This window comes from Trachemys scripta, chromosome 8 (assembly GCF_013100865.1).
Source record: "Trachemys scripta elegans isolate TJP31775 chromosome 8, CAS_Tse_1.0, whole genome shotgun sequence".
NCBI lineage: Eukaryota > Metazoa > Chordata > Testudines > Emydidae > Trachemys > Trachemys scripta.
Window position 1 is genome coordinate 109,116,988 of NC_048305.1, and position 15,681 is coordinate 109,132,668.

Below are 15,681 nucleotides of genomic sequence, written 5' to 3' on the forward strand. Positions count from 1 at the left end.
AGTGTAATCAGAGCCTGCAGCGCTGCATGCGCGTTCACAGCGCTGCAAGCTATTTTCCTCGGAGAGGTGGAGCACATACAGTGCTGCGAGAGCTCTCTCGCAGCGCTGGCGGTGCGACTACACTCGTGCTTCACAGCGCTGCTGTGGCAGCGCTGCCGCAGCAGTGCTGTGAAGTCCCGAGTGTAGCCAAGGCAGATTCCTGCAAGTACTGTCATCAAGTTATCTGGGATAGTTGGGCAGCTGGAGGTGAAGAAGGTCAGGGTGTGTTTAGCATTCCTGGAGCATTGGGAGTGTCTGAAGAGCAGTTTTTCATCTGAGCAAGGAGGGAATCGAATTGCTTGTCACTAGAGGGCTGTGGCAATTTGAGTCACCAGGTCATCTTTCAAGACTACAGAGGGAGCCAAGGAGGCCCTGGCAATGAAGCAGTTGAGGGGAGGTTATAAGCATTGAGGATGTTCTGAGCCCTGTATGGCTGCAGGTTTGGTACATACTTGCTCAGAGAGAGTAGCTTTAGGGAAGAAGAATTTTACACCAGAACAATACACTCCAAGAAGTCACTTTGGGGAAATGCACCACATCTACGGACACTGTCCTGACATACATAGTGTGGGAAAGTGCCCGACTAAATTTTGCACTTGTAAGAGCCCTCACCTCAATTATGGGAAAATGAAGGATGCACAAATACCCCCATTTTTTCAGATGGAAAATGGAGGCAGAGAGAAATTAAGTGACTTGCCAAAGATCACACAGGAAGTCTAAAGCAGAAGCAGGAATTGATGCCATAGCTCTTGAATCCTCGTCCAGTGTCTTGACCACAAAACAAACCTTTTTCAATACAACAAAACATTGTGACATCTGCTGTTTCTTGATTTCACCAGTGAGCTGCAAAACCTATGGTCGTGCCCTGAAACATTAACAAACCATTCACTGTATGAACTATTACATAGGGGGAAGAAGTTAAATCATGGTAATGGGAGCTCTGTTACCTCCCTACCCCCACCCTCAGTAGAGCACAAAAGAAAAATGAGAAGATTGTTGGGAAACCCCAGACCTTTAGCATATAAGATGACAACTGAGGACAGGCATCCTTTTTGTTACATAATTCACCCAATGGAATCCCTGACATAAGCCCTAATTATTATTTGGCTGGACTTGTAACCATGCCTAAGGTTAAGGTTGTCTAAAATTGTCCATTATCAGACCCTGTTTTTCAGTTATTAATAACTTTGCCAAACTTTAAATAGTTATTTAATATAATGATATTTTCCATAACAGGCATTTGCACAACATTACATTTATTTTATTTTTAATGTTTTAGCTAAAACAGTTCAACTATTTCCAACACAAGGTCAGAGACAAATATGTTGGTATCCCTATGTTAAAAATGTTACTACTCTTTTTAGAGAAAAATTCTAGCACATATGCTTTGGAATTGGGACGTGATATTTGGAGGGGGTGCAATCCCACAGTGCCAAGGAAGTGGCTTTAGCCACATCTACGAAAATCAACCTAGATTTGGTCAAGTTATATGCCTACTGAATATTGTCATTTGCACATTTGCCATAGTCGTTTATAAGAAGGTGAAAGTGGAATTATTGGAAGGTTCCACTTTCAGTGAGCATGCTCCAACCCCACAGAACAAGCTCCACTCCTACAGAGTTTACTAAGCATGGTCAAGGCAGGACTGAGACGGATTTTTCCTGCAATTGCTTCACTGAGCAGCTAGGAACTGCTGTGCTGCTGGTTAACTGGACTGAGCACAGGGAAACTGTTCTCCTTGTGTTGTCAGTGATCTCACTTCCGGCACCCAAGTGGCATGGAAGAGAAGAAAGAAGCATATACATTATGATACAGTCTTTAGTCACATGTTCATGTACAATCAACTCAACTCAAGGTCTGTGTGATTTGGTGTAGGCAGGATATGTATTTAGTGCATCCTCAGTCTTGCGTAGTATTAATAAACACACAGGGGAAAGACTGACCTGATAGTTGTGAGAGTTATCAGCTCTAGGCTATTCTTAATGCATTTCAATAGCAAATTAAAAATAAGTTCCAGAAACAAATTTCTGAAGAGCAAAACAAAAATCAAATTAGAACAGTATAGTAACACAATGACAGTTTATTTTGGAAAGGAAGGAGGCCCCTCTTAACTTGCTATGCTCTTTTCCCTTCCAGCCTGTTTTTTCCATTCAACTCAGTTTACTTCTGGTTTGCTTAGTTCTGACATATGACTAAACAAAATTGCCAAGGGCACATAGATGATGGATGATACAATGATGACAGACTTATTTCATTCCAATTCTAAATTTTTGTAAATAGGACATTTTTCTTTCTAAGTTCAGCATTGCACATGCATCAAAATAAAAAAAAATAACTTGATGTGGCTGTGAAATAAGAACGGGGGAGGATGTTGGACTACAGTTTGCATCCATAATTGGAATCTAAGAGCCATCATCCCCCACTGTATTGCCGAGAGGCACTGGCATGTGCTTTTACTTTCTGGTATGTTTCATGGCAATGTTAATTACTAGTGCCTTTGTCCACCTTGGTCAGAATGAAAAGGAAACCACAGCAGAAGTGTCACGCATTTGAAATTGAAGTTAGAGTGGGGAATAGATTGCTGGAAATAAGTGGCAGCGGGGCACCAAAGCACAGCAGAACTGACTGCTATTAATGAATGTGAAGTGACGGCTAAAGAAATTAAGCCCCATTTTTCCTAGTGCATGGTAGCTAAAGAAAGCCAGAGGGTTCCCTAGCCATTGTGTTAGGCCTGACGGGGTGCTATCCTGTACTTGCAGATTAAGACAAAGATGCTTGTAAGACAAACAGGACAGAAAGGGTTTTTCATTCCCCCTGTGCTATTTAGGAGTAGGCCAGGCTACTTTATGTCTCTCCTCCCAACCCCAAAGATCTCTAGGACTGGAGCACCAGTAACTGCCCACGATTCCCCAAGAGTTAAAGATAGGGGAGTAGCTGTCAACTGGCCTTTGGACAACTAGAGGCAACTTATCTGCTGGTGTAGTTTAGTGTAGCTCAAAGTCAATGGCACTGTTGCAATTTACACCAGCACACATTTGGCCTTAAGGGTATCAGTCACTGGATTCAGGATCCTCTTAGGAAAAGAGATCAACTGGGTCCCCTGGAAACACCAGAAGTAAGGAGGGTGGTTCCTAGGGTTTGCTGGAGAAGGCTGCACGAGGCAACCTGGGTGCAGCTGTGAAGGAGGGGAGAGACATCCCCTTGAGTTCACAATTTCAAGCCTCCACGTGAATATGAAATGACTGATTTGATGCTAACCACTTGCAAACTGAGCTGCAGGGTTAAGTTCCCAGACCATGATTGTGACTCATAATCAATAGGGTTTGCATAGCTCTAACACAAGCTGCAATCCTCCTCTTTTCTGCCACGAATACTGACAATGACACTGAGATTTTAAACACTGATCCTAATAAGTGATTTTCCCATTGCTATTTAAGAGGAAATTTCAACAACTATTGGGAAGATGGAACTGCTGTGCTGTCTAAGACTCCTGTAAAAAGAACAGGAGTACTTGTGGCATCTTAAAGACTAACACATTTATTTGAGCATAAGCTTTCATGGGCTACAGCTACACTCCTCATCTCCCAGGGATTTCACTCTCACTCAAGAAGCAACAGACAATTCTTACTGAGTTTCCAGTGTTGGAAAATGTTATTATCTGGGCAGTTATTACAGGCCAAACCCTGCAGTTCTTATTCAGGCAAAGATGAAGTCAGCAAGGACCACGGGATTTGGGCCTAAATGTAGAACATGTATGTTTCACCGTGCCCCTAAGTGAGTCTTCAGCAGTTATGGAACTTCAGATCCTAAAACATGAACCTCTACATCCCAAACTAAAAGACCCAAGACTGTAAAGCCGGCTCACACTGGTCTACAATTTTTGAGAAGTCGTCTGCTTCAGAGATAAAATGTGCTATTTATTATGTATTTTGATGTGTTGAATTCAAATATGACAATTAAAACAACTGATTGGCTACTGTTTCTAAGACATTTAAGTTTTTACATTTTATGTCTATGTATATTGTGTAGATAGTAGAGTTTTAATCATAAATTTTGTAAACCTAGGTCTTTTCATGTGTTTATGGTTGCTTTACATGATAAGATTTCACCTGTCCTGTTTATGTAACACTTTAAAATCAGCAAAAGGGTTATATAAATTTTATTATGAAACAAAAGGCAAAAAAACTATTATGTACATAGTTTAGTCCTATTCAGTGTCTACTCGGCGCTTCTTGGGCTTGTCTCTTGTATTCATTAAATGGAGCATCTCTTGTCACTGTCCAGCAATAGTCTGCAAGCATTGATGGGCTCCATTTGCCCTGATAGCGTTTCTCCATTGCTGCAATGCCCTGATGAAATCGCTTGCCGTGCTCGTCGCTCACTGTTCCGCAGTTCGGTGGAAAAAAACCTAGATGAGAGTGCAAAAAATGTATCTTTAGTGACATGTTGCAACCAAGGCTTTTGTATGCTTTGAGGAGATTTTCCACCAACAACCTGTAGTTGTCTGCCTTGTTGTTTCCGAGAAAATTTATTGCCACTAACTGGAAGGCTTTCCATGCTGTCTTTTCCTTGCCACGCAGTGCATGGTCAATGCATCATCTCGAAGAAGTTCACGAATCTGAGGACCAACAAAGACACCTTCCTTTATCTTAGCTTTACTTATCATTGGAAATTTTCCACGGAGGTACTTGAAAGCTGCTTGTGTTTTGTCAATGGCCTTGACAAAGTTCTTCATCAGACCAGCTTGATGTGGAAGGGTGGTAACAAAATCCTCCTTGATTCAACAAGTGGTGGATGCTGAACACTTTTCCTCCCAGGCTCCAATGACTGTTGGAGTGGCCAGTCTTTCTTGATGTAGTGGCAATCTCTTGCACGACTATCCCATTCGCAGAGAAAACAGCAGTACTTTGTGTATCCAGTCTGCAGACCAAGCAAGAGAGCAACAACCGTCAAATCGCCACAAAGCTGCCACTGATGTTGGTCATAGTTTATGCACCTCAAAAGTTGTTTCATGTTGTCATAGGTTTCCTTCATATGGACTGCATGACCAACTGGAATTGATGGCAAAACATTGCCATTATGCAGTAAAACAGCTTTAAGACTTGTCTTTGATGAATCAATGAACAGTCTCCACTCATCTGGAGCATGAATGATGTTGAGGGCTGCCATCACATCATGGATGTTGTTGCAGGCTACAAGATCACCTTTCATGAAGAAGAATGGGACAAGATCCTTCTGACAGCTACGGAACATGGAAACCATAACAGCACCTGCCAGGAGATTCCACTGCTGTAGTCTGGAGCCCAACAGCTCTGCCTTACTCTTGGGTAGTTCCAAATCCCTGACAAGGTCATTCAGTTCACCTTGTGTTATGAGGTGTGGTTCAGAGGAGGAGGATGGGAGAAAATGTGGGTCCTGTGACATTGATGGTTCAGGACCAGAAGTTTCATCCTCTTCCTCGTCTGACTCAAGTGAAAATGATTCTGGTGCATCAGGAACCGGCAGTCCTTCTCCGTGGGGTACTGGGCGTATAGCTGATGGAAAGTTTGGATAATGCACAGTCCACTTTTACCTTCTTTGACTCACCTTTCCCAACTGGAGGCACCATGCAGAAGTAACAATTGCTGGTATGATCTGTTGGCTCTCTCCAAATCATTGGCACTGCAAAAGGCATAGATTTCCTTTTCCTGTTCAACCACTGGCGAAGATTTATTGCACAAGTGTTGCAGCATATGTGTGGGGCCCACATCTTGTCCTGATCTCCAATTTTGCAGCCAAAATAAAGGTGATAGGCTTTCTTAACCATAGTGGTTATACTGCGCTTTTGTGATGCAAAAGTCACTTCACCACAAACATAGCAGAAGTTATCTTCACTGTTCACACAAGTACGCGGGACATCTCTGCTCACTTTGGCTAAACAGAAATGTGTCCCTTTGCTAAATCAAACACTGACAAATAAGAGAGCACGACACTGTATGATTTCTAGAGCTGATATAGGGCAATTTGTTCAGCAGTGATGTAAGCTTCGTTATGATTGCATCATCCATGACTTCTAGGAATAACATGATGCAATTCATATCATGTATGATGCAATACCAGCTTCAGATTGCATCATTCATTGTTTTGCCTAAAAAGCAAGTACTGTCCAAACCCAGTCATAGATTTATTCATAGATCCAGTCAAAGATGTATGTTAGTCATTTCTGGTTTAAATTGAGATCCCTTCACTTTATAACTCACTTATCCTCCGCCATTCCCAAGTCAAGGGTCGTATATACCGACCCAATAGCATATCTTGAAAACTAGAGCCAATCAACAATTTTAAGCATCATTTTCGTTCTCAGTGACCCAGAATTAGTAAAGTTTGACTACATTTATTTCAGAAGCATTTTGGCTGTAGAGCAGTGTTATTAACTTCTAACTCTGGTCCAATCACCACTAGAGGGAGACAGTGCATCACCGTGTTACATTTATAGTGTCCCCTCAGAAAAGTGATTTCAAAAAAATTATCTAATATGATCTTTTATTTATAATACAGCCTTAGGAATATTTTCATGGCTCGTCAATAATTTTCCATTTAACTGTTTTTCTATGGAAAATTGAGATTTCAACTAAAAAAATAATTGTGAAAAGTGTCCACTTTCTATGGAAAAAGTGCATCTTTTAAAATGTTTCCTCTATGGATTGGGTTCCTTAGCTACATTACACCTCCCATGATGCACTGTGCTGGCTCAGCCAGCCAGAGGGGAGATCATGATGCATCATGGGAGATGTAGTACAGCCAAGGACCCTGGCCTATAGAGGAGAATGGGAGCTTAAAGCACCTGGAACTACAGCTCCCATAAAGCACCACTGCAGCATTGCCAAATATTTTTTTCCCCCACTTTCAATTTTTCACAGAAAAGTTGAAATTTTCAAGAAGGTGGGGAAAAAAATCCTACCAGCTCTAAATATTATGCAGGCAGGCACACAGGGAAGTAGATAAGGTTGCTTTGTATTCCACACAGATATATGGACTATTGATCAGACACTGTACTGCATATGCCTGCTTCTCACTGATTCATTCCAAGTGTCACTAAACACCATAATAACTGCCCTTAAAGTAACTGGTGATTTGCTCAATCCTCATCTGACCACTTCTAAAAATACTAAAAAAAAAAAACAACAACATGATTTTTGTCAGAGGCACTAAAATAGGAATGACCATTAGGACAAATATTTTAAGAGACATTAAGGATGCGGATTACAAGTACAATTTTTAAAAGCTCCTAAATAACTTAGTAGCTTACGTTCTGCAGACTTTCAATTGGGTTGAGGCGTCTAAGTCATTTAGGTACTTTTAAAAGTATCTATAAGCTTCTCAGTACCCAAGTCCCTTTTGAAAATGGAACTTAGGCTCCTACAGTTTTGAAAATTTTACTATTTTATGGCTCCTCTCTTCTGTATAGGGTCCCCGATTGATAGCTGGTGGATATGTGGAGAGTGGATGCCAAGTGCCTTACAGTAGGTAGATTAAATTTCTTCCTATGCCCCAAAATGTCATTTTCAGTTACTCAGAACATGATCCCTTAAGTTGTGCAGTTATTAATTTGTAGTATTTGTACTGCAGTGGCACCCACTGGCCCCACTATGCTGGCTGTCTTACAACCACATAAAAAGTGCTTACAGTCTAAGTCGTTCAAGCATTTGGACAGCATGACTGGAGAGAAGAAACTGATATCAGATGTTGTTTTAAGGGAGAATGGCAACCTACTGTACTTACATATGACAGCACCTTATCAGACTGGAATAGATTAGGAATGAATACCATTTTAAAGATTTTTTTTTCCAACTACTAGTGTTATTTCTGGCCCAGAGAAATGTAATCAAGTAGAAATCATTAGAATTTCATGTGGATTGAGAAATAGACCTAACAAGGTACTTTGCTTCAGCCACTTCGCCACAGAGTTATACTGTTTGGAAAGTTGCTTGGGCAGCACCAAGGTTATAAGAAAACAGCATTTTGACAGGATAAGTGCATGAATCAAAATAAGCATTTGGCTATAGAAGCAATTTGATCACAAGAGTACTTGACCTTTCGAAAATGAGTGAAACAAAGGAACAGGAATTTTAACATTAAGGGTCAAATTATTAAAGGGCCATTTGTGTGCATGTCCCACCCAAGCTGTGTGCACAGCTGTGGTAAGACAGCACATAATGATAGGTACACATTTTAATGCACCTTTTGAAGTTCAGACCTCCATTTTGGAAAATTTAGCCCTGAACTTTGCAACACTTCTATTTCCTCAATTCTAGGCCTCACAGCTCCCCATGACATGACAATATATTAATTCTGGATGTTCAAGACATATGTAGGCTGGAAAATCTGCTTGCTAGGCAGGAATGAGCAGCTCTTTGAAGAAGAGCTGGCACTTCCAGAATGTCTTTTTCAGTCAGTCCTCTCATTGTCTCAAGCAGCAGTTCCCTTCTTCCAGACTTCGAACTGAATACCTCAGCCTTTGGGGAAAAGCTTTCATATATGGTTTCAAAACCAGCCCAAGCAATCAATTCCTGCAATGCAACATAGTGTTGTCTAGATTAACACCTGATAGATACTGCAGGCTAGCCGGGTACAAGATGAGTGACAGGTAATCAGACAATCCAGCCTGACTTCTCTAGATGAGTTCTGAATAACTGAATTCCACAGACATAGCCATTTTCTGAGCAAGGGGTTCTCAACCTTTTCCACATTTCCCCCCACTCCCAAATAGCCTCCTCTTCCTTTTATGATCCCTTCTCCCTGTCTTGCTCTAATTGCTTATCTGCTCTGGGCAAGTAACAGGATCATTTCCCTAGGTGTTCCATGGGCTCTAGCCTGAACCTATTCTCCTAAACCCATTTCCTCCCTGGGGAGAGAGAAGAGGCACGAGGAGGACTTACCCATTCTGGGCCCTCACTGCAACCGCCTGCTAGTTCACTCTGTCTCTCTGCTCTAATCTCATATGGACTGAATTAAATGGGCACGTTGAGCATATTGTGCAGGGCTGGACAGATCCTTTCCCATGTTCCTTTTGCAGGTTATTAACTTGAGGGTTACGTGTACTCCATGACCCATCAGAGAGTTATGTGTACTCCGTGACGGGCCATAAAAATCCCACGAACACTCATCTTTCCCACCTTCCTGGGAAACAATTTGCAAATTGCATGGTTACAACACAACACATATTTTAACAATAAATTTAAACAAGATGATACTGAAATGCACTAACAAACCCAGTGCACTGTAATACAGTACTTCTCTTTCAAACATATGTAGTGTTTACATTCAGATAATGCAAATAAGGCCAGATTCTGATACCCTAACTCACAAAGAATAGTATCTAATGCCACAAGAATTTATACTGAGGAGTTGATTTCAACAGGATTCCTTGCAGAATCATTGTACCCACGTGTCAAGGCTGGATCCCCACTTTGAACTTTAGGGTACAAATGTAGGGGCCTGCATGAAAACTTCTAAGCTTAACTACCAGCTTAGCTCTGGTTCCGCTGCCACCATTTCAATGGATTCCATTCCTGGGAAACCTTGAAAAACCTTCACCAAATCCCTGGTGAATACAAATCCAAACCCCTTGGATCTTAAAACAAGGAGAAATTAACCATTCCCCTCCTTCCTCCCACCAACTCCTGGTGAATCAAGATCCAAACCCCTTGGATCTTGAACAAGGAAAAATCAATCAGGTTCTTAAAAAGAAGGTTTTTAATTAAAGAAAAAGGTAAAAATCATCTCTGTAAAATCAGTATGGAAATTAACCTTACAGGGTAATCAAACTTAAAGAGCTCAGAGGACTCCCCTCTAGTCTCAGGTTCAAAGTACAGCAAACAAAGATAAACACTCTAGTAAAAGGTACATTTACAAGTTGAGAAAAACAAAGGAAAACTAACACGCCTTGCCTGGCTATTTACTTACAAGTTTGAAATAGGAGAGACTTGTTTAGAAAGATGTGGAGAACCTGGATTGATGTCTGGTCCCTCTCAGTCCCGAGAACGAACACACTCCCAAACAAAGAACACAAACAACAGCCTTCCCCCCCCAAGATTTGAAAGTATCTTGTCCCCTTATTGGTCCTTTAGGTTAGATGCCAGCCAGGTTACCTGAGCTTCTTAACCCTTTACAGGGAAAAGGATTTTGGAGTCTCTGGCCAGGAGGGGTTTTATAGTACTGTACACAGGACAGCTATTACCCTTCCCTTTATAGTTATGACACCACGGGTATCAGAATCTAGCCTAAATCACTACATATCCAAAATAAGGCTGTGATGTTAAAAAAAGTTTAGTTTCACCATTATGATCTCCTGCAGCCAGAACTGTTCAATAAGACCTAATTTACATTTGCATGCATGTCTAAACTGTAGGTATGAAACTCATTCTTGATAGTTAGCTAAAGTAAAATAGATCAAGAGAATGAATAGTTATGTTTGGAATAAGATTGAACTGAAGTAATAGGTAAACTGTATTCCAAAAGTTACAACTCCCTTACAAGATATAGCCTACATACTTGATTTTAGAAAATTGTAAAGGCATTTTTTCTTTAAAATGTAATGAACTTATGCCAAATGCGCTCTGGGACCTATTCTATTTTATTTTTCTATTGGTTCTGCCTTCTAACTGACTTTTGCATACTCATGAGGCCTGTGGTTAAGTTTGGCAAACACGTGCTTAGTATTTTGAGGGAAGAAAAAAAAAAGAGGCAATCTGATTTCAATGCTGCTTTTTGCCCAATTCTCATACTTTTTATTAAGTCTAACTTATATTTTCCTCTAACGATCTGTGCTTCAATTTGGCGTATGGGTTTCATGTTTGAAACTAAGAAAAAAAAATCCACAGAGACTTTATCCATATCCTTGAGCACGATGAGCTTTAATTCACACCTTAACCACTTCAGGCCAGATCTTCACCTCTGCTCTGGCCATGTATGAGAACTGAAGAGGTGTTCTAGAAACCTGGTTGCAGCGAGGGGAGGATTTCCTAGCACAGGCACTGTGAAAGGCAGCCATTGGGCTGCCCTCTAATGACCCATTCATAAGCCCTGGCATAGAGGACATGTCAGGGCAGGCCTTGGAGCAGGAGGGGCATGTCTAGGGTGGGCCCCAGTATGCAGTGCTGCAGACTATATGGAGGCCGGAGAGGCTGCCATAATGTAGAAAGGTGCCCACAACAGTTTAAGTTGCTCTAGGGTCCTTGCCGGTCACTGGAATAGCCCATAATCTCATAGGTGCAGCACAGAATCATACCTTCTAAATCTGGCACAGACCGTAAATTGAGAACAGTCTTTTTGAAAAAAAGAGCTCAGCCCCTATTCCTCTGTGTCTGTTTACAGGATGCAAAATATTTCATACCCAGGAATGTCTAGAGCTGATTCACAATATGGCAATAAAAATATAAACTGGCTGGTGTCTTCCTTCCTATCAGCCCTTTCAAGGTACAATAAAAAAGCCTTCATGGCATTAGAATGGAATTCAAGGTGTTGTGGAAAGTTGAGCGAATCACAGATTCAGTCAGGAAACTGTCTGTCATTCATACTGAAATCTCAGAGACAGATTTCAAACCAAAATGTTTATCAATAGTCCTACCATCAATAGTGAACAACTTGGGCTCCCCCCAAGATCGTGATGCTGTTGATTATCAAGAGAAGAAGTAGAACCAGAGGGAGCGGCGAAGACAAGACAACAACGAATGGTGCCATGTGCCAGCTGCCAGTGAAAGAAAAGGCAGAATGAGGCTAGGAATGATACAACACCTGCAAGTTCATTTTATAAAGAGTAAATGAGAGGGGCCAAGACTTATCCTTTAAGATCAGAGGACTGATTCACAAAGGCCATGTTAGCAAATACTGCACAAATCTCTCAGGACACAGTTTATACCCCAAATGAGATGCATATTATAATCAAGTGTAAAAGAGTTGAAAGAAAACGTTTACTACTTTATCACAGAGAAATTAAAAATCCCAAGACAAAAAGGTACTTTAGGACAAAACTCTTGTTCTGGATCTGCAGACTAGATTTGACTCCAACACCTCCTGCCCCCCTGCTGTTTGTCCATGTATATAGGAACTGCAGAATACTGGTAAAAATTCCATTATGCATATCCTAGAGGAGAATTTTACTTTAAATTTGTGACTATGTAGTATTTTTTATGGGCATCCAAATGGGCATCTAGCCAGAAGTGGGAACACAAGTTCGTGATCACATGGGTTCTCTACCTGGGAGTTGTACCTCCATCCTTTCCTTCTTTATGGCTCGATGAGACGAGGGTCCTGAAACTATTGCAGCGTGGGAGCCTGAAACTTTTTTCTGTTGTAACAGGGGATCATGGTATGGGAAAGGTTGAGAGCCATTGAGCCTACAATGAACCCAAAGAAGACATACCTCCCAGCAAACGTTAGAGGCTTTGTGGGATTTTATTACTTTAAAGACTCTCTTTAAAAATGTTTGACATTAAGTTCACTGGCAGAACAAAATATACTGCCTGAGTGAAAAACAACAACATAGCTATGCTTTGGAAGTGATGAAATGTTAGTGTTACAAATTAAGATGAATAAGTGAAATAGAATGGTATATTAAAATATATATATTCAAGTCAAGCACTTCAATGCATTTTAAATTTGGAGTGTAAGTCAATTCCATGAAATTATTGTTTAAAAAAAAATACATAAGACAAAGTAAGTGAAAAAAAATCTATTAACGATTTGCAGCTTTGGAAACTTCCAACCATAAACCAATAACCATAGTATCTAATTACTTAGTCTTTTTTTTTTAACAAAGCAGTACCAAAATCATAATCAGTATCAAAATCATTAGTTGAACACTCCACCAACTACTGTGTTTTGAGTCTTTTGAAAGCTAAATTGCTGCAGGTAAAATGAGGAAATATATTATTTGGATTCAGGAATTACAAGGACATTCCACATGAAGCAAAGGGGGAAAAAATATACTTTTCAGCTGACCTCCTGTAGCTGACGTACACCAGTCAAAAGCAAAGCAACTCCATTTAAAGTTGCTTTCATTTTTTGTACTTTACACTTGATTAATCATTAGAATTTTTGAAAGTACATACATTTCTATCTGCTGATCAATGGGACCTAATCCACTTGCTGCGTGCAAAAAGCATGCAGCATGCAAGCTGCTTATTTACATTTCAGCAAGGGAATGAAGAGGAGACCCTCAGGGGTAACAGAGTGGTGCCTTGTGAATAACTGATTTATTTGGCTCAGATCAACATGTACAGATATTATTGTGCATGTTTACGTGCATTTGTGGAGAAGGACAGAGTAAGGACAGGGCCTGAAAGTGCACAACAATGCACAAACGTGCAATGAGATGTTAAAAGTGTCCACTGAGTATTTCAGAAGTTGGCATGTTATAAAGCTTTTGCTAATCTAAGAAAAATGATAAACGCTAAATACGCCAGGATTTCACTAGGGATGAGTCAACTGGTTTGGATAAAGAATGAGATAACCTGAACCCTGATCTAAAGTTCCTAATGAATTCAAAATATATTTTTGCATTGAAAAAAATTCACCTTTTATTTTAACTTTTCCAGTGCACTTCCTGATTTCATGAGGCCTCCAAAGCAGAAGCCCATCCTATGAGTACCTAGGAACTCCACACATCACAAAGCTACACTTCGTGGCTGCACAGAACGTTGCAATGAAAATAGAGAGAATGCAGAAGCTCCACCTCAAAAAAAAATAAAAAATAAAAATCACATACCCTACCACTTTAACTAAGGGAAAGTCTTCAGGTATTAACACAAGTATCATATTATACAAGAGGTAATTGTCCTACTCTATTCAGTGCTGGTGAGACCGTAGGTGGCGTAGAGAGTCCAACTCTGGGTGCCACACTTTAGGAAAGATGTAGACAAACTGGAGAGTCAAGAGGAGAGCAATAAAAATGATGAAAGGTTTGGGAAACCTCACCGATAAGGAAAGGTTAAAAAAAAAAAAAAAAAGAGGGACATGTTCAGTCTTGGGAAAAGAAGACTGAGGGAGGACCAAATAACAGTCTTCCAGTATGTTAAGGGCCATTAAAAAGAGAACTGTGATCAGTTTTTCTCCATGTCCACTGTAGTAGTGGACTTAATCTGCAGCAAGGGAGATTTAGGATAGCTGTTAGGAAGAAAAAAAAAAACAACTTTCAAACTATAGGGGGTAGTTAAGTTATGTAACAGGCATCCAAGGGAGATTGTGGAATCCCCATCATTGGAGGTTTATAAGAAGAGATCGACAAACACCTGTCAACGATGGTCTATGTTTACTTGGTCCTGCCTCAGCACAAGAGGCTGGACTTGATGACCTCTTGAGGTGTCTACCAGCCCTACATTTCTGTGATTAGCAGTTAGCAGCTTATGACATGCAGTTTCAGCTCCATCCAGTAGAAGGCAGTGGTGAATATTCACATTAGCCAGTTCATTAATATTACTTATTTGTGTTACACTAAAACAGAAGACACAACCAAAATCAGGTCCCCTTTGTGCTTGGCGCTATACAGACACAAGATTTAGTCCCTGTCCTGAAGAGTTTATAATCTATAACTGACAAGACAAAGAGATTGAGAAGGAAAATAGAGGCACAGAGGAGTAAAGTAGAATGCTGATGGACACTCCGAAAGCCAGGAACAGATTCCAGATCTCCTGACTTCCCACCCTGTGACCTATCCACTGGAAAAATATTGCTCCTCAACAATAATCTTTAAAGTTCATTTCACTACACCCTGAGAAAGTCTGTTTTATTTCCCAGCTGGAGACAACCCGGGGGCATTGGAAATCTCATATGAAATCCTGTCTCATTCTGTCTATAAAGCACTGAACACATTTTGGGGCACTGTAACAGGGTCAGCACCAGCTTCTCGCAAGCACCCCCTTTCTTTGGCCAATGTGCCTGCAATCACAGTCTTCTCATGGGGCAGCACCCACCTCTCTCAGGCAGCCCCCTTCAGCTGGGTGGGTGGGAGCCTCCTTTGGTCTTACATTGGGGTGGCACCCGCCTCTCGCAAACACCCCCAGCTGATGGTTCTTTCAGCAGGTCTTCAACATCTCAGCCCTCCACCTGAGCCACACACACTGTCCCCCCTTCCAGGATATACAGTCCAAGTTCTTTTCACGGCCCTGGTATGGGGCCATAGCTCTAAGTCTTCTCTCAACAGCACTGCCTTCTTCAACCAACCAGCCGGGACTGATCTCTGTACCCACAACTCGTGGTGTTTCAGCAGGCCTCCGTGGGCTCAGTCTTCAACCAGACCAACAGGGCCCATCTTGGAACCCTCACTGGCCTGGCCAGTGTCTGTGCTGGGCTTCAGCCTGCCCGCACGGACCTGCTGCTGGTCCTGCAGATCTTCCTGCCAGCCAGGCACTGGGTCTTCAGCAGCCTTCTCCGGGCTTCAGTCCTGCCTGCAGTGAGAGCTCCGCAGTGAGCTGTCCATGGTACTGCTGCTCTTTTAGTCACCAAGTCTTCAGTCCTCAAGCTCCACACAGCAACTAACTGCTCTGCTCTACTATGCTGCTTGTCTTATATAGGGCCTTTCTCCCCCTGATTGGTCTCTCCAGCAGACTTTCTGATTGGCTGCTCCTCTGCAGCAACTCTAGGCTGCTGGAGGACTTCTAACTG